Source organism: Sciurus carolinensis, unplaced genomic scaffold, assembly GCF_902686445.1.
Source record: "Sciurus carolinensis unplaced genomic scaffold, mSciCar1.2, whole genome shotgun sequence".
Classification (NCBI taxonomy): Eukaryota; Metazoa; Chordata; class Mammalia; order Rodentia; family Sciuridae; genus Sciurus; species Sciurus carolinensis.
Genome location: NW_025920144.1, coordinates 1,015,324 through 1,035,615, shown reverse-complemented (window position 1 = coordinate 1,035,615; position 20,292 = coordinate 1,015,324). Strand labels below are relative to the sequence as shown.

At 38.8% G+C, this 20,292-nt stretch overlaps 1 pseudogene; it reads right to left on the bottom strand.

Moving 5' to 3' along the window:
• LOC124974348 (E3 ubiquitin-protein ligase ZNF598-like) overlaps positions 1-16,493 on the bottom strand; it is an 89,153-nt pseudogene extending 72,660 nt beyond the window's left edge.
• Positions 16,494-20,292: the final 3,799 nt, after the last annotated feature.

Sequence of the window (20,292 nt, the reverse complement as noted above, 5' to 3'; positions counted from 1 at the left end):
ACCTAAACTGAACGAGGAGGACATACACAACTTAAATAAACCAATTTCAAGCAATGAAATAGAAGAGGTCATCAAAAGCCTACCAACAAAGAAAAGTCCAGGACCAGATGGGTTCTCAGCCGAGTTCTACAAAACCTTTAAGGAAGAGCTCATTCCAATACTCCTCAAACTATTCCATGAAATAGAAGAGGAGGGAACCCTCCCAAACTCGTTCTATGAAGCCAATATCACCCTGATACCTAAACCAGACAGAGACACATCGAGGAAAGAAAATTTCAGACCAATATCCTTAATGAACATCGACGCAAAAATTCTCAACAAAATTTTAGCAAATCGCATACAAATATATATTAAAAAGATAGTGCACCACGATCAAGTGGGTTTTATCCCAGGGATGCAAGGTTGGTTCAACATTTGGAAATCAATAAATGTCATTCACCATATCAACAGACTTAAAGTTAAGAATCACATGATTATTTCAATAGATGCAGAAAAAGCATTTGATAAAATACAGCATCCTTCATGCTCAAAACACTAGAAAAAATTGGGGTAGTGGGAACATTCCTTAACATTATAAAGGCCATCTACGCTAAGCCCATGGCTAATATCATTCTAAATGGTGAAAAACTGAAAGCGTTCCCCCTAAAAACTGGAACAAGGCAGGGATGCCCTCTTTCACCACTTCTATTCAACATCGTCCTTGAGACTCTAGCCAGAGCAATTAGACAAACCAAAGAAATTAAGGGATACGAATAGGAAAAGAAGAACTCAAACTATCCCTGTTCGCTGATGACATGATTATATATTTAGAGGAACCTGGAAATTCCACCAGAAAACTTTTAGAACTCATAAGTGAATTCAGTAAAGTAGCAGGTTACAAGATCAATGCTCATAAATCCAATGCATTTTTATACATAAGTGATGAATCTTCAGAAAGAGAAATTAGGAAAACTACCCCATTCACAATAGCATTGAAAAAAATAAAATACTTGGAATCAATCTCACAAAAGAGGTGAAAGACCTCTACAATGAGAACTACAGAACACTAAAGAAAGAAATTAAAGAAAACCTTAGAAGATGGAAAGATCTCCCATGTTCCTGGATAGGCAGAATTAATATTGTCAAAATGGCTATACTACCTAAAGTGCTATACAGATTCAATGCAATTCCAATTAAAATCCCAATGATGTACCTTGCAGAAATAGAGCAAGCAATTATGAAATTCATCTGGAAGAATAAAAAACCTAGAATAGCTAAAGCTAATCCTCAGTAGCAAGAGCGAAGCAGGGGGTATTGCAATACCAGATCTTCAACTCTACTACAAAGCAATAGTAACAAAAACGGCATGGTATTGGTACCAAAATAGACAGGTAGATCAATGGTACAGAATAGAGGACATGGACACAAACCCAAATAAATACAATTTTCTCATACTAGACAAAGGTTCCAAAAATATGCAATGGAGAAAAGATAGCCTCTTCAACAAATGGTGCTGGGAAAACTGGAAAACCATATGCAATAGAATGAAATTAAACCCCTATCTCTCACCCTACACAAAACTCAACTCAAAATGGATCAAGACCTCGGAATCAGACCAGAGACCCTGCATCTTATAGAAGAAAAAGTAGGTCCAAATCTTCAAATTGTTAGGCTTAGGATCAGACTTCCTTAACAGGACTCCCATAGCACAAGAAATAAAAGCAAGAATCAACAACTGGGATAGATTCAAACTAAAAAGCTTTCTCTCAGCAAAGGAAACTATCAGTAATGTGAAGAGAGAGCCTACAGAGTGGGAGAATATCTTTGCCAACCATACTTCAGATAGAGCGCTAATTTCCAGAATCTACAAAGAACTCAAAAAATTCTACACGAAGAATACAAATAATCCAATCAACAAATGGGCTAAGGAAATGAACAGACACTTCACAGAAGAAGATGTACAAGCAATCAACAGGTATATGAAAAAATGTTCAACATCCCTAGTACTAAGGGAAATGCAAATCAAAACTACCCTAAGATTTCATCTCACCCCAATTAGAATGGCGATTATCAAGAACACAAGCAACAATAGGTGTTGGCGAGGATGTGGTGAAAAAGGAACACTCATACATTGTTGGTGGGGTTGCAAATTAGTGCAGCCACTCTGGAAAGCAGTGTGGAGATTCCTCAGAAAGCTTGGAATGGAAACACCATTTGACTCAGCTATCCCACTCCTTGGCCTATACCCAAAGGACTTAAAATCAGCATACTACAGAGATACAGCCTCATCAATGTTCATTGCTGCTCAATTCACCATAGCCAGATTGTGGAACCAACCTAGATGCCCTTCAGTTGATGAATGGATAAAGAAACTGTGGCATATATATACAATGGAATATTACTCCACAATGAAGAATGATAAAATTATGGCATTTACAGGCAAATGGATGAAATTGGAGAATATCATGCTAAGTGAGATAAGCCAATCTCAAAAAACTAAAGGACGAATGATCTCGCTGATAAGCGGATGAGGACATATAATGGGGGGTGGGAGGGGTTAGCATTAGGTTTAGGGTTAGGTTTAGGTTTAGGGATAAGAATGGGGTTAGTTTAGGGTTAGTGGTAAGAATGAAGAAAAGAAGGACTGTATAGAGGGAAAAGAGAGGTGGGAGGGGTGAGGGGAAGGGAAAAAATAATGAATCAAACATCATTGCCCTATGTAAACGTATGATTACACAAATGGTATGCCTTGACTCTATGTACAAATAGAGAAACAACATGTATCCCATTTGTATACAATAAAAATAAATAAATAAAAAAATAAAATTAGATTTCACATATTAAAAAAAAAGAAACTATAGAACTAAATAATATAATCAGAAATTTAGACTTAACACTTCTAAAATATTTCATCCATCAACAAGCAAATGCATTTTTTTCTCGGCAGCCCATGGATTCTTCTCTAACTACACTGTATCTTATGACACAAAGAAATACAGTAAAAAAATGTAGATGATACCCTACATTCTATCAGATCACAATGGATTAAAATTAGAAATCAATAATAAAATAAAAACATAGAAGCTACTCTAACACATGGAGACTAAACAATACATTATGCAATGATGAATGGATTGTAGAATAAATCAAGGATGAAATGAAAAAATGCTTAGAGGTAAATGAGAACACCGATACAACATATCAAAATCTATGGGACACAATGAAGGCAGTACTAAGAGGAAAGTTCATTGCATTGAGCTCATTTATTAAAGAATATAAAGGCAACAAATAAATATCCTAACATCACATCTCAAAGTCCTAGAAAAAGAAGATCAAATCAACAACAAAACCATTAGAAGACAGGAAATAAATAAAATCAGAAATGAAATCAATGGAATTAAAACAAAAGAAACAACTGAAAAAATTGAGAAAAATTAGTTGGTTCTTTGAAAACAATCAAAAAAATTGAAAAACCCCTAGGCACCACTAACATAGAGAAAAAGAGAAAAAACCCAAATTACTAAAATACTTGATGAAAAAGGAAATTTCACAATGGAGAAAATTTAAATACCAAAGAGAATTAGAAACTACTATGAAAATGTATACTCCAGTAAAATGGAAAACATAGAAGACATTGACAAATTTCTAGACATGCCTAACCTAAACGGAATGAGGAGGACATACACAATTGAAACAGAACAATTTCAAGTAACGAAATAGAACATGCCACTAAAAGTCAACCAATTAAGAAAAGCCCAGGATCAGATGGATTCTCAGCTGAGAGTTCTACAAGAATATCAAAAAGAATTTACACCAATACTCCTCAAGTTATTCTATGAAATAGAAAAAAAGGAATCCTTCCAAACTCATTCTATGAGGCTAAAATCACGCTGACACCAAAACAAGGCAAGGACACATCAAGGAATGAAAACTTCAGACCAATACGCTGAAGAACATAGATCCAAAAATTCTCATTAAAATTCTGAAACTCACATACAGAACATATGAAAAAGACTGTGCAACGGGATCAAGTGGGGTTCATCCCAGGGATGCAAGGTTGGTTCAACATATGGAAATCGATGAACACAATTCATCATATTAACAGATTTAAAACCAAGAATCATATGATTACTCAATAAATGCAGAAAAAGCATTTGAAAAATTCAGCACCCTTCATATTCAAAACACAAGAAGAACTAGGACTAGTAGGAACATACCTCAAAATCACCAAAGCCATACATGCTAAACAAAGATCAACATTAATTTTAAATGGAGAAATATTGAAAGCATTTCCTGTAAAAATTGGAACAAGACTAAGATGCCCTCTTTCATCTCTTTTACTGAACACTGTCCTTGAAACTTCAGTGAGAGCAATTAGGCAGACGAAATAAATTAAAGGTATACAAATAGGCAAATAAGAATTCAAACTATCACTATTTGCCAATGATATGATTCTGTATTTGGAAGATCAAAAAAATTCTACCCAAAATCTTCTAGAACTAATAAATGAATTCAGCAAAGTAGCAAGATATAAAATCAATACTCATAAATCAAACACATTCCTATACATCAGTAAGGAATCAACTGAAAGAGAAATAAAGAACACTACCCCATTCATAGCAATCTCAAAAAACAATACTTGGGAATCAATATAACAAAAGAGGTAAAAGACTTCTACAATGAAAACTACAGGACACTAGAAAAACAAATTGAGAAAGACCTTAGAAGATGAAAAGACCTCCCAAGCTCCTGGATAGGCAGAATTAATATTGTGAAAAGACCATACCACCAAAAGTGTTACACAAATGTAATGCAATTCCTATAAAAATCCCAAAGACTCTCTTCACAGAACTAGAAAAAGCAATCATCAAATTCATTTGGAAAAATAAGAGACCCATAACAGACAAAGGAATTCTTAGCAAGAAAAGTGAAGCAGGAGGCATCACAATACCAGACCTCAAACTACTACAGAGCTATAATAATAGAGACTGCATGGAATTGGCAACAAAACAGACTTGTGGACCAATGGTATAGAATAGAAGACATAGAGACAAACGCTCATATATACAGGTATCTCATACTAGACAAAAGTGCCAAAAGCATTCACTGGAGAAAAGATAGCTTATTCAAAAAATGGTGCTGGGAGAACTGGAAATATACATGTAACAAAATGGAATCCAACTCTTATCTCTCACCATGCACAAAACTCGACATAACTGTGAATCAAAGACTCAGACAGTAGAACAGACACCCTACTACTGGATGAAAAGGTAGGCCAAAATCTTCACCACGTCCACCTAGAACCTGACTTCCTTAACAAGACTCCCAAGCACAAGAAGTTAAATCAAAAATCAATAAATGGGATGGACTCAAATCAAAAAGTATCTTCTCAGCAAAAGAAACAATCAATAACGTGAAAAGAGACTACAGACTGGGAGAAAATCTTTATCGCATGTACCTCAGATAAAGCATTAATCTCTAGGACATATAAAGAACTCAAAAAACTTAACACCAAAAAACCAAGTAACCCAAAAATAAAAGGGCTAAGGAACTGAATGGATGCTTCACAGAGGAAGATATACAACCAATCAATAAACATATGAAATGTTCAACATTTCTAGCAATTGTAGAAATGCAAATCAAAACTAAGATTTCATCTCACTCCAATCAGAATGGCGATCATCAAGAATAAAAATAACTACAAACATTGGCGAGGATGTGGGAAAAAGGTTCACTCATACATTGCTGGTGGGAATGTAAATTGATACAACCATTATGGAAAGCAGTATGGAGAGTCTTCAGAAAACTTGCAATGGAACCACCATTTGACCCAGCATTTATCCCACTCCTCGGTTTATACCCAAAGAACTTAGAATCAACATACTACAGTGACACAGTCACATCAATGTTTATAGTAGCTCAATTCACAATAGCTAAACTATGGAACCAAACTAGATGCCCTTGAGCAGATGAATGAATAAAGAAAATGTGATATATATAATACATATATACACACACAAACAAACACATACATACAATGGAATATTACAGATCTTTAAAGAAGAATGAAATTCTGGCATTTGTTGGTAAATGGATGGTGTTAGAGAATACCATGCTAAGTGAAATAAAGCAAAACCAAAAAAAAAAAAATAAAAACAAAGGCCAAATGCTTTCTCTGATATGTGGAAGCTAATTCACAATAAGGGTGGGGAATAGGAAAGAATAGTTACTTCATATTAGGTAGAGGGGAGTAAAGGGAGGGGAAGGGGTATGGAGGAATGAATTTTAGTAGAGTGAAACAGATATTATTACTTCATGTACTTGTATGACTGCATGATTGATGTGATCCTGCAATACGCATAATCAGAAAAATGAGAAATTGCACCCTATTTATGGATGATTCTTCAAAATGTATAAATGCATTCTACTGTTATGTACAACTAATTAGAACAAATAAAATTTTTTAAAACCTTGTTTTAAAAAGCCAGCCTCAGCTACAGTGAGGTGCTAAGCAACTCACTGAGACCCTGTGTCTAAATAAAATGCAAAATAGAGCTGGGAATGTGGCTCGATGGTTGAGGGCCTCTGAGTTCAATCTCTGGATTACTCCCCCTGCCATTTGCTAAAACAGAGGCAAACTTATTTACAACAGAATATATTTGGTGTACGTAAATTGTTTTCTTTAAAATCTGACAACCAAGGTATTTATCAACCCTGGTTTTATGAGGGAAAAAGAAAAAGCAACATTAAAGACAAAAGGAGAGAAAACCAATAGTTCTAGAAAGCAGGAATGTTTCAATTAGGAAAAAGTATTTCAGAAAATGACTAGTAGAAAACATGCTCAAGATAAAAGATCTGCTGAGTTCAGGGGTCTTTATTATTATGGGTCAGAGAGATCCTCAGTAGCAAATCCAACGAGAAGTCAATTGTCTGGACACCCAGATCAATGATTTTCCCTTTGAGTTGGCAACACTAAATAACAAGGATTTTTGTTTTTGAAGAACATGAAAAATCCTCCCTCCTGAGCTCTCTGATAGAGCTCTAGTCCCCTTGGTAAAAACTGTCCTATTTAAACTCTCTGAAGTTTGTAGACACATGTGAGGCAGATCTAGAAATTAGTGGACAGGCTAGAGAACTCATATGTGCTTTGAATGGTCCTGCTTTCATACATATATCTCATCCCTTCAGCAAGACAGCAAGGGCCGTGCCATCCTTTTTCACCCTTCATAAATCTTTCATGGAGTTGTTACCCACTAAATGAATAATTCAGGCCTTTGAATGACTGCAGACATATGTAGTAGCATTTGAAAACAATTCCTGGGTACTGTAGGGTTTTACTTCCATCTCAGCTATTTGTTGCTGCATAAAAATCATCCCCAAACTTTGTGTTTTAATATAACAACAAATAACCATTTATTACTTCTCATCATTCTGTGACTGTGTTCAGCTGAGGTGGGAGGGGTGGTTCTGTTCTATGTGTTATACACTGAGATCACACACATATGGCTGCATTCCATCAATACCTGGCTGGAGCTGGAAGATCCAAGATGGCCTTTAATCCTCTAGATGACCTCTTCCCTGGCCTCTCAGTGTTTGGGAGTTTAAGAGCCCTGCCCAAATTCCTGATGCTCAGAATAATGAGAAATAATAACTGAGGTGGTTTTTTATATATAAATAAATTGAGACAATTCTCCACATCCCTTTCCTTCTTTTCTATTTTCCACCCTACCCATTCTATTCTCAGGAACTACTTTGTCACTATCTACTCCAGCACTCTGTTGGCGAAAGATTCAGGTTCAATTCTTTTCCTTAACTGCTAACTTTACAGATTGCAGAATAGTCAGGACATCCTGCTTATTTGATATTTTAAAAAGGTATGTAGAGGACCTCTAGGAATCAGTGGAAAGTTGGCATCATGACTCTTAGGCAGAAAAGGGTGAGAAGCAAGATGCCTTTCTGTAGTATCTGCTGATATTCTTACCATATCACGTTGCAGCAATTCCATGGTTTCCTTGTGTTCATCCAGTTTTCTTTATTGCCTCCACAACTAGATGGACACTGTTTAAAGTATTACCAATGGAAGCTACAGTTGCAACAGAAACATGTAGAAATGTCATATTTTTTCTTTTTAACACTATTTCTATTAAGATATAACTGACATGCAAGAAACCATACATATTCAAAATGGTTTCATTATTTTGACATAAATTCAAGAGTAAAACTTTTACCACAATCAAGTAAATAAGCACCTATCCCTCCCAGAAGTGTCTTCATACTTCATAGAATAACTCCCCCTCTAGGTACCCACTGATACACTTTCTGTCACTATATATCAGTTGCACTTTCTAGAATTTTACAAAAGTAGAACCAGTGAGTGAGTATACATTTTCAAGTATGGCTCCTTTCACTCAGGATAGTTGAGATTCATTCATGGTGTAGCTACTCAGGATGCCGCATTCTACTGTATGGCCATATCACATTTTCTCTACTTACCTGTTCATGGACATTTACATTGTTCTCAGTATTTTACTATTACAAATAAAACTGTCATAAACATTCATGCATAAGCCTTTATGTGAACTTATATCTTCATTCTCTTCATCATATGCTTTCTCAACATCACAATACCTAGGAAGTGAATGGCTGATCATATGGCAGATCTATGCTTTGATTTCTGTAAAAAAAAAAAAACTGCCAAACCATCTTCTAAAATCATCATGCCATTTTATAATTCCACCAACAGTGTATAAGAGTTCCCATTACTCCATATCCTCACTGAAACTGGTACCAGAGTTCTTTCAATTTTAGCCATTCTAATGGAAGTACAGTGGCATATTGTGATTTTAATTTACATTAAATCTTAACCAAATGTAGGTAAGTATTTTTAATTATTTCAAGATCTTCAAACTATGAATACTCTTTAATATGTATAATTTCCTATGTATATAGAAACAACAATTTTCTCAGTTTAAAGAACATTTTCTAGAGGAAAATAAAATCTTTTCTAAATGCCAGGCTTTGAAAGCAAATTTTTAAGAAGCCAGAATTCCAGTAGTAGGTTAATCGCAGTATCCATATAAAGAACTTACTTTCTAAAGTCCTTCTACAATGGTAGGCAGGCTAATTAAGTCCCCAGCTGACTTAACATTGGCTTTAACGTGGTTTACTATAGAAGTCAACAGAGAAATCTGGAAGGAAAAGGAAAAACAAATAATGAAAACAGAACTTGTAGATATGTTTCCTTCACAAACTACATGGCTGATCTGATGAAGTCAAAGTACCCTTTCAGTTTGCAGAAGTAAAGAACTTAACATGCCTTGGAGAGAGTTGAGATTCAGGAGGCAGCAATAATACCCCTTTTCCCCTGCCCAATTTAAACTAGGGCCAAAGGGGGAAAGAAAATTTATTATTCTTTATACTAGTCCTGGCAGTTATAAGGTCTAAAATTTTAAATTATCCAAAGGATGCAGTGATTACACACAATCCTTCAATAGTTAGACAAGAAGAAAACTAATGATCAAGGACCACTTCAAGGGTTTTTTGGTTTTTTTTGGTAAAATATAACATCCTCAGTTATTTAATTGATTTTTTCCAGTCCATGTGGGAACATGTTTTATTAAGTAAAAGTCTGTCATTACAAAATATAGTCTATAGGAACTATACCTTGACAATTTAAACAACACTTTCAACTACTTAGGAACTTGGTTTTGGTTTAATAATGTGATTCATATTTAAAACTCAGTAACTCTTCCAAAGCACTACTTTGTACCCTGAAGGGGTTCAATAAATGCCACTGACTCATTGACTGACTCAGTGACTGTATTAAAATAGGAACTGAATCAAAATAAAAAGTGGCTTTCCTCCTGCTATGTAGAGGTAGAATTCTAAATAGCTGAACTCTTTCATGGAGACTGGGGAAATTTTTACAACATTCAACTGCAGGTTGCAGAGATAATATTCTAACAAGGTTTGCTGAGTAACTCAAAGAAACTCTTCAAAGATTCTCAAATCCAAACTACTTTCCTATTCCAAATTCTAGGATGAGAATATGGATCTACCAATAGCAATGATATCAACAATGGGCTTGTAGAGTAACCACTGGTGTTTCTGGGCACTGCTATAGGCCAAGAATTGTGGCAGGCACCACAGGCATATTAGACAAAGCAGAACCAAATACCCTATCATTCCTTCAATAGACGCTTGAACATCTCTGTGCCAAGCACTGCTGCAGACACTGAGGAGACAGTGGCAAATAAGATCATGGAGTTCTGCTCTAATGGAGTTTTCATCCCAGCTGAAGGTAAAAGAAAAACAAGGGAATCAGAAAGTACTAAGTACTATATACAGAAGTTAAACAGAGCTCGTGGAGTGAGCAGCAGCTTGGTCTGGATAAGGCAGTCCAATGAAGAACTTGGGAACTTAGGAATTCAAGTTCTCATTTCCTTCATTCCCCTTAGCACAGGTAAGTCCAGAGACATGACTATTTTTTCATTCACTTTAATACACACATATTTATTAAGTCCTATTACATACTCCCAGTGAATAACACAGATGTCAGGGATCTTATGGTGCTTATGTTTCAGTGCAAGGAGATAAATGATTTTATATAAGTAAAATATCAGATGGTAGACAGCATTAGAAGAAAATTAAAATAAGGTGTCCTGGTAAGAGTGACTGAATAGCTACTTTGGATCAAAGTCAGAGGTCTCTATAGAAATAATTTATACTGAAAATTAAATAATAAAGAGAAATTAATCATACAAAGATTGGATGAAGTACACTTTAGGGTAGAGGGAACTTCTAGGGAAAGGTCCCATTACAGGAAAGAGCTTGACATATTTAAACAATAGGAAAAAGGTCAGGTGGCAGGACCAAATAATGTGTGTTGGGGTGGGTTTGTGGGTGAGGTGAAACCAAAGATGCAGGAAAGGGCCAGAACAGGCAGGGTTTTGTAAATTGGAACAAAGCTATGAATTGTAATTAAGCTGTGGCAGGAAGAGGTATAAGCAGAATCATTATGTGACTGGATATAACTTGTATGATGACAACTCTTACTCTTCTGTAGACATATGGAAACCAGGGAGAAAGCAATTGAAGTAGTCTAGGTAAGAGATAATGGTGGTTTGAACTTCAGTGGTAGCAGAGGAAGTGGCACAAGTTGTGACTGATGTGATTTGCTGGGAACAGGTGAGAAAGAGGAATTAAGGAAAACCACCTCAAGAAGCTGAGAGAGAAGTCACATTAAAGAACTGATTAAGCACCTTTTCTGAAGGAAAAGTTAAGTTTTAAATAAAAAAATAAAACAGGCATTCTTTCTAGGTTAGAAGGATGACAGCGGCATTGGGGAATGGATAGGGAACAATAGCATGAATAGGCTCAGGTACTTTTTCTACATAGTACTTCTCAAGGTAATGACTTCTTTGTGTGATTATTTGATTAAGCTTTCTCTCCTCCACAAGACTGTAAGTTCCATGTGATCAAGGACCATGTCTGCTTATCTTCCAGGATATGTTTGTCACAAAGACATGGATTCAATAAGCATTTACTAAATAAATAAATGGCTGAGAGCAAATACTCTGTGTCTGGGATGAACACTGAGTTGGTTAGTCACAGAATAGGGGGAGAGGCCAGGAGGCAGGAGATAAGGTTAGGTAAGTAGTTAACTTATTTTTCTCATCTATATATCATCTATATATCAACAAACTACTGATTAACAACCATATCAGAAGAATGTGTGGTGGTTCTAATAAATGTTTACAAATTCTTTGATAGTCTTCTCTTCCCTTCCCCTGGAGTGTGTCCTGGACTAAAATGACTTGCTTTTAGTGAACAGAATAAAATGGAAGTGAGAGTCAGCAGTTTTGAAAACTAGTTATACATAAAAGGCATTTTTATTGCTTCCCCTTGCTTACTTGGATCACTCATTCTGGGAATGCTAGCTGCCATATTGTGAGGACATGTAAACATCCCCAGGTTGAAGTCCACATTGGGAGGAACTGAGATCTCTTGCAGATGGTCACCCTCTTACCCTAGTTAGGTCTTCATATGTTAAAGCCGGGGCTGACATCTTCACTGCAACCTTAGAGATGGTAGTCAAAACCACTCTGCTAAACTACTCTCCAATTCCTGACTACGGAAATTCTGAGATAACAAGTGTTTATAGTTTTAAGCCACTAAGTTTTGGGATAACGTGTAATCCAGCATGACTAATACTGGTCATGAGGACTGATTGACATATATAACTAAAGCACAGCACCTGGTACAAACAAAACATCAAATAACCAACAGTTCTTTTAGTAGTACAATTTAATGAGCACCTAGGTAATTGTCCATAATTGTTCCCAAATATTCAGACCACTCAACATCCTAACTCTAAAAACAAGAAGGTGAGAAACCTCAACCCACAGAGGGATTCTCAGCAAGCTATAAACCTCTATAGAGTAGCAATTACATTAAGAAGGTTTTCACCCAGGTCTTTAAGAAGACACGAATAATATTAAGATTTGAAAAAGACATAAGGAAAAAGGCATTCTCAGGCACTGTTCATGGGAGTATAAATTGGAAAAGGTGTGTTAAAAAGTTATCATGGAATATCCTCCAAAATTTGAAATGTTTATATCTCTTATTTAGCAATTTCATTACTAGAAAGCTGTCCTGAATATTATTGCTTATGTATTCAAAGATATATACACAAGGATATTAAGGACTTCCTTATATGTAATAGCAAAGCACTAGAAACCAACTAAACCTCTATCACTAAAGATGTATGTAGATACATGCATTGAACAAAGCAAGCTATAGTCCAACACATATCAAAGGACCCCATTTATTCATTTCACACACACATGCTAACTCATAAACAAATACATATTAAAATCTATTATGGTTTTCTGAATACCCACAGGAAGACAAATGGAAAGATGCAGCTCATATTAGTGATGGTGAACAAAATACAGGGGCAGGGAACACAAATGTGTGTGTATGTATGTGTGTGTGTATTTGAGAGAGATAGAGAGAGAGAGAGAGAAACAGATCAGGGTACAAACAGATGGGGACTGAAATAGAGTGTCTATATAGGAGTTCTATATGTATTTTATTATTTAAATCTTAAATAAGTATACATTCATATATTATTTATGAAAGATTTAAAAAGACAAAAGATGAGAAAAAATACACACACATGAAAAAGATACCACATAACTTTTGAAGGAGTTGAATGGGTCTCCTCAGCTGCCCCTTTCTTCCATGTCCTATATTGGACCTTCTGAGATCTGAGCATGTCCAACCATAAAAAGGAAGAACCAATTCCTCCTCCAAGTATGATTTAATCAGTGCCCCATCATCAAAACCAATTTGATGGGTAAAAACATAGTTACTCTATATTCCCTATCACAGTACAGAGAATGGGACACATGGGCCATCTGGAAAACTGAAGACCTACAGGGCAGAAAGCATGTCGGAGGAGGATGAAGGAGACCACCCTGCGAGCTGAAAGTGTTGTCTCTGTGCAGAGAACAGGAGAAACAAAGCAAATGGTAGGAGAGAATTCACATGACTTGTGTGGCTGTCCCCAACTCTAGAAAGCTTTGCCTTTTAACCCGACCTTGTTAAGCACCCTCAGTTTCTCCAGTTCCTCTGGAGAATATGTACATGCAGTGAACATTTGAATGTGGTACATTTTGACACCTACACATTCAGCAGCTCCACATGGAGTCACCTTGTTCCTGGATTGCTTCCAGCTCTGCCTGCATTCTCTCATTTGGGTGGATGCTCCTGCTTTCTACCAGCCTCCAGCTGGAGGCTTAGGGGCTAGCTGTGAGTCCACGTGAAGTCATGCTTACACCCAATTCCATTATGAGTCCTGCTGATCCAGACTCTTCAGTACATCAGTCTGTCTGCTCTCCCAGTCTCTAAACCTTCAGAGCATTACCACTGCTCCTATGGACTTCTGTAGTATTCACTAAGTTGTCCCAGTTTCCTCAAGTCCATCAGTTACAGTAGAGCTGTCATGATCTTTAAACCACAAGTCTGAGTTTGTTAGAGTGAGTGAGCACCTGAGTGCCCCCCACTCAGTAGTAGTGGATCCAATAGCCAGGAGCTTGATGTACTTGTCTTTCCTGGTAGCAGGTCCTGGCAGCTCTTGTAGTACTGGGCTGCAGAGATCATTCCCTGTCTCAGCTCCCCCGAATGGCTCTTAAACTTGCTGAAGCAGGTCTCCTCACTCTGCACAAAGCCCTTGATGGACTTGATGAGCTGCAGGTTCCTCTCCCAAAAGTTCTCAGGAACCAAGTAGGCTCGTGGTGTGGATGTCAGCATGGGGGCTTTCATGGTCGTGGTGGTGGTATTGTTGGGGCTGGGAATGCAGGCTGGGTGGGGACTGGGCAGGAGGCTGGAGAAGCCGGTGAGGGGAGGTTGCTTACAGGAGATGCCAGGCCAGGTGGGGGTGGGGGTGGTGTGCCCTTCAGGAGCACCACAGTGTTGAAGCCTGGGGGAGGAAGCATCCTGGTTGGGCAGGGGCCTCCCAGCACTGGAAAGTCTTCTAGGGAGTGGGGCAGAAAAGGGGCCCCAGGGACCTTGGGAGCCCCGGGGATTCTTTGGGGGTGCTCTGAGCCAGGGTCAGCCCTTCTGTGTGTCCATTGATGATGACAGCTACTGGCCCTTCTGCTCTACTCATAGGAGCTTCAGGGGCCTGCTCAGCCCAGGACTTTGGGGTATGGTCAGAGGGCAGTGGCAGGGACAGTGTGGTACCAGTCTTCTCAGATCCCACCTTCTTTTTCTTGCCAACCTTGTTGGAGGTCTGTTTGGAGACTGGTCCCAGCATAGAAGCAGCTGCCCTAGTGGGCATGCTCCGCAACTCCTGGGCACCAAAGCCATTGCCGTGCTCCTCTGCAGGGGGCAGGCCACCCTTCCATCCACCCCTGCTCCCCTCTCAGTCTTCTTAGAGGTCTGACTGCTCCCATCAGCAACCTGGGCCCCTGGAGTGGGTGGAGCCCCTTTCTTGCTGCAACTGCTGTTCCAGGCAGAGATGAGGCTTGGTGGGTGGTATTGGGCTTGGATGCAGAGGACACCAGGGCAGGAAAGTCCTCCTTATGGAAGGTGTTTCTACCCCTGGTGGGACCAGGGTACACGAGAACTAGCGCCTCAAGACCTGGGGCTGCCACTGTGCAGCAGGAGGAAGTAAAAGCACAGAGACTTGGGAAATCTTCATCCTTGTTTTGGAGTGGTTAGGAGGGTGCTTTGTGGGGGGTGAGCCCTAGGCCCAGGCCCAGGCAGCCTTCTTGGCCTACAGGACCATTTGCTGAGGCCTCCCTGGGATCTGGGCCTTCACCCTGAGCCCTGTTTAGGCGCCAGGGGCCGCGGGGCTCATTGGGCCCTTGGAATGCAGCCTCTTCCTTCCTAGGACTGCCACCCTCCTCCCGGTCCTCCTTCCTGGGAGTCTCCTCGTACTGTGCAGCCACTGATGCCCAGATGGCAGCAGCCATTTCTCAGTCCTCTTCTTCCCTCTAGTACCTCCAGCTTCCTTGAAGGCTCTGTTGGGCTCCATGCCCGCTGCCCGGGCCGATCAACCCTGGCGGTTGTACCTGTCCACCTCCTCCTAGTCCTCACCGCTGACAATCCCCTCACTACGACGTGAGTGCTGTGGTGCCAAGCTGAACTGCAGGTCAATCCAGCAGTTTGGGCATGCCTCAGCATGGCTGCAGCTGTGGCAGGCAGTCCAGTGCATCTTGAGGTTGATCTCCCTACAGAAGGCATGGCTGAACTGCTCTGTGCTGCAGTGTCCCTCCTCACACAGAAAGGGCTTCTCCTGGAAGTGCTCACACAGGTGTGCATAGTCGCTGTAATAGTCCTGGGCCCCATGTGAGTCACAGAATTGACAGAAGTTGTGGTCTCAGCGCAAGTGCTTCAGCAGCTCATCTTTGTCCAGGTACCGCTCATCTCAGAACTTGCAGAGCGGGTGTCCATGGTGTGATGTGTCATCAGGATCCCCTTGCATGCGGTGCCGAGCCAGGTCCTTGCGTGAGTATCACTTGTGCTTGGAGGTGAAGATCTAGAGGTGCTTCAGGCACAGCTTGCAGCAGAAAAGCTAATGCTTCTTCTACATGTGCTACTCCGGGTCCCCGAAGAAGCTGAATGGCGACAGCTGGGGGCACTGAAGGCACTCAAGCTGCAACAGCTGCCTGTACAATGCAAACCTTTCCATCTGCAAAGTTGATGTCATATTTCTCCTCGCGCTGCAGCTGCTGGATGGAAATTGTGGCAAAGGCAGGAAACTTCTTTCCAAAGACCACCTGGCCCAGCTCCTCTCAGCACATGGTGCAGTAGCGCTGCTCGCACAGCACCAGCATCTTGGTGGAGCAGCGGTTGCACACCGGATAGTCACAGCGGCCCAGAGCGGTGGCCTCCAAATCCCTGCAGCACAGCAAACAGCTCCCAGGGTCCCGCTTGGGAGCTGCCGCCACCACCACTTCCAGGCCCCCACACCGCCATTGTGGAGCTCTGGCCCCCTCCCCCATTTTAATTTTTTGATGTGGTGAAAGATATACTGCAAAATCTACAGAAATCTAGGTAGAAATCATTATTAGGAATGACAAAGCAGAGCACTGAACACATGGAATTGTGTTACATTAATATTAAAATAAATGAAAACTATATAATGTAATATTAAATTATATGTAAATTCCAGGAAAGATGCTGATAAAGGATATTTTAATGATGCCTGGTCATGATGGTACACACCTGTAATCCTAAGTACAAGAGGGAGGATCACAAGTTTGAATTCAATCTGGGTGACTTAGCACAACCATGTCTCAAAACCAAAATTTAAAACAAGGACCTGTGGTGTAGGTCAGTGATAGAATGCTTGGTTAGCATGCAAGAGGTTCTCGGTTCAATTCCAGCAACACTAAACAAAGTCAATGCCTAAAATTAAATTATGTCATTATTGAACAATTTTGTGAACACATTAGGAGCCATGGAGTCATACCTTGTGTTTGTAAATTTCATTTTAATTGGAACTATATATTACATTCTATTTATGGTCGACCTATCAAAATGTAAAAATACATTCTACTGTCACATAAAACTAATTAGAACAAATAAAATTAAAAAAAGATTGACTATTTTCAGTTTTCAATGAGAACAACTCTATTTAATGGTGTCCATTATATTTGTTTAAACCACTGCCACAGTGATTTTCACATCCCACTCCTCCTTACTGCTTGATGTATCTTTTTCTATTTTCCCAAGCCTGGAAAGCACTGAACTGTTTCTGGGAGGATATGCTCACAGTCATTTTATAGATGGGCAGTCTGTGAAGAAGGCAGAACTTGGAGTTTGCTCCTTCCAGCTAAGCTGGAAACTCTGTGCCCTACAGTCAACAGCTGTCATGTAGGGCATTTTCCCACAGAGCATCATGCAAAGACTCTGTCCCAGAGCTAGCAACATGCCACCTAGTTTGTTTCCTAAGCCTTTAAATTACCAAATCTTTAATTTTAATGTCACAAAAAAAGAAGAAAGGAAAAATTCTGTTTGTCCTCTCCTTAAGTAAAAATTATGTATAACCAAAAAAACATTGAAAACAAACAAAAGCAATAAAACAAAGTCAGTATGATTATCCTCATATTACAAACACTCTTAGTGGTCCAGATCAGAGTCCAGGCAACAGTTCTGGTTGAGGAGGAATTGCCAGGAGCAGGTGGCAGTGGAGCTCCCTGCTGCTCTCTGCAGGTCCTCTCTTCTTAGAGGACCCCTCAAGTTCTCATCTAGACCTGCACCCACCCCCTGGTGTACCAGGTTTTTGCAATAGGTAAGGGAAGATTCTGGAGACATCCATGGGGTTCCTCAGTATTTTCTGAAAGAAATACAGTCAAGCATAAGATGTGGGAATCAGTCCTTATTTTGGTAGACCCTGGCAGTTTCTTGTCCATGTAACTCTGAGCGTGGTGGAGAGTGCTCATAAACCTTGCTAAGAGCTGGAGGGGCCCCCTCAGACACAGAGGGGAAGGTGAGCCTAAAAAGTGAGGCACAAGTCCCTAAGCTAAGCAAGAGAGGGCAAATATACTGAAAAGACCTTCAGAAAGCACAGGTGTTAATATGCACAATAATAGACAATCACCACAGATAGGAATGTGCAGATGACCAGTGCCATGCAAGCAGGCCAAGTCGTGCAGAAGTGAATTATCCAGGAATGGACCTTAAATAGTTCAATAACTAATATATACATTAGGGCCTGTTTTATTCCCTCTTACACACACACACACACACACACACACACACACACACACAATCCCTAATAGTATTATTTACTAAATGTCAAAATTTCATTGAATTACCATTTGAGTCTTAATGGAAAATTTCAGCAAGTTGATATAATTTCAATAAATTGATAAGAGGGGCATTTGCTTGTCTTCCTTCCTTCATTTCTTCCTTCCTTCTTTCCATTCTTCCATACATCCCTCATCTCTTTCTTCCTTCCTCAGAGGTAAGTAGTCTAGAAATCTTGATGTATACAGGGGAAATAACCTGCATGCATGGAATGGATAATATTTTGCAGATTGATAAGAAATAAGGTTGAGGAAGAAACTGAAGCTGGAGGATGAATTACAACCAACCAAGGTCAGATTATATTAACTGATATTTTATGGCAGTAACAAAGCCATTTGTAATAGATTGACAGCTCAGTAATCAGCACTCTGTTGATGCACAGGTAATAATTGATGGACAGACACAGACTAATGAACAGGAGATGAATGGGTAGATTTGATCTGAATCCAGTGGATTTGATTGATTGTTAGGAAGGAAAGTTTCTGTTTGCAATAAACCTAACTGGTTTTGGAGAAGTGGAACATCAAGGAGTTTAAAATCATCATACCAAGACAGGAATACAAAGTTCCCCTATGAAAATCAAATGCAAGCTATACATTACCTTCTCCAAAACCAAAATAGCTACTTTCTGTCTCCTGTCCTCTCCATCTGACTGTTTTTCTTTTCTGTATTGTTCTGCATAGTCTGGCATAAGTAATATAGTTGGTCAGAGAACAGACTGAACATTAGTGATGGGAAAATATTTACAACATTGCAATGACGCTTTTGTTTATTGTATCCTACAAAGAAATCATACAGCATAAATAAAAAATAAAAGGTTTGCTCTCATTACTGTTCACCACACCACAGGACACCTCAAAATTTCATTCCTTCTGCTTACAATTGGTTATATATACAGAAACCCTTTCTTCATGGATTCTTGAATTTATCTTTTAATTTTGGCCTAGTACTTATCATTTCTGTTAAGAAAAATCACTCTGGAATTTCTCTTTGCTATATTAGTGCATCAGTCAGAAAACAAGGACTTTCTCTCAAATGGTCTTTGTTAGTTTCAATCTATTTTGAGTGCTCACATTTCACAGTATATTAAGTGACAGCTAACCGGTAAATTAGGTAAGTTGTGTAACTGGTACTTAAGAGAAATTTCTTCCAAAAACTGTGAAAATTAAGGCTACTTCTAGAGGCATAATATATAGGTAATACATTATATCACATATTAACATATGTTAAACTCCTTGCACTATTTTTCTGTGCCCTTTCCTTCAGGACCTGACACAGTGTAAATAGATGAGAACAGATAAGATTCCAGTGACTTTGGTAAGATGACTTGGGTTGTTTCCGCTTCAGGTTCCACAATCCATTTTCAACACCACCAAGTAATCTGAATGTACACTGCCTCAGAGACTGACTGGTAGGTACAAAAAATATAAACAGTTATACAATTATTTTGCAAATAGTATTTGCATTAAAATCAACTACTATTCAAAGGTATGCTTTAATTACTCCCTCAGAGATCCTCTCATTGAGACTGACAGGTATATCTACTTTAGCTTTTTTTCCAGTCTTAACCAATATATAAAATACATATTTTCATGAATTTTATTTACAAAAGTGACATAGGATATTTTTGTAAAGTTGTCTTAACTTAAGCACATTATAAGCATTTCCCAAAGTTATTAATAGAGTGCATTTCCGTTTTTTAATAACTGCAAAGTAACTCACTTTACTATTTTGTATGATCTTAAAAGAGATATAAAATAATGTATTCCTCATTATTCTATTAGACACTATTCAGAAGAGACAATGATATTCCACATATAATTTTTTACTACTATTTCAAATATTTCCTTACATGGTGGCACCAGTCAGACTCTAACTGAAGTGGTACTGCACAGAGAGACTGAGCCCAGACAGAGAAACACCAACTGTTTCAGTGATGCCTTTTCAAGGGGCAGAAAGAGTTTCCTCTCCAAGGTTCTTCTCATCTGA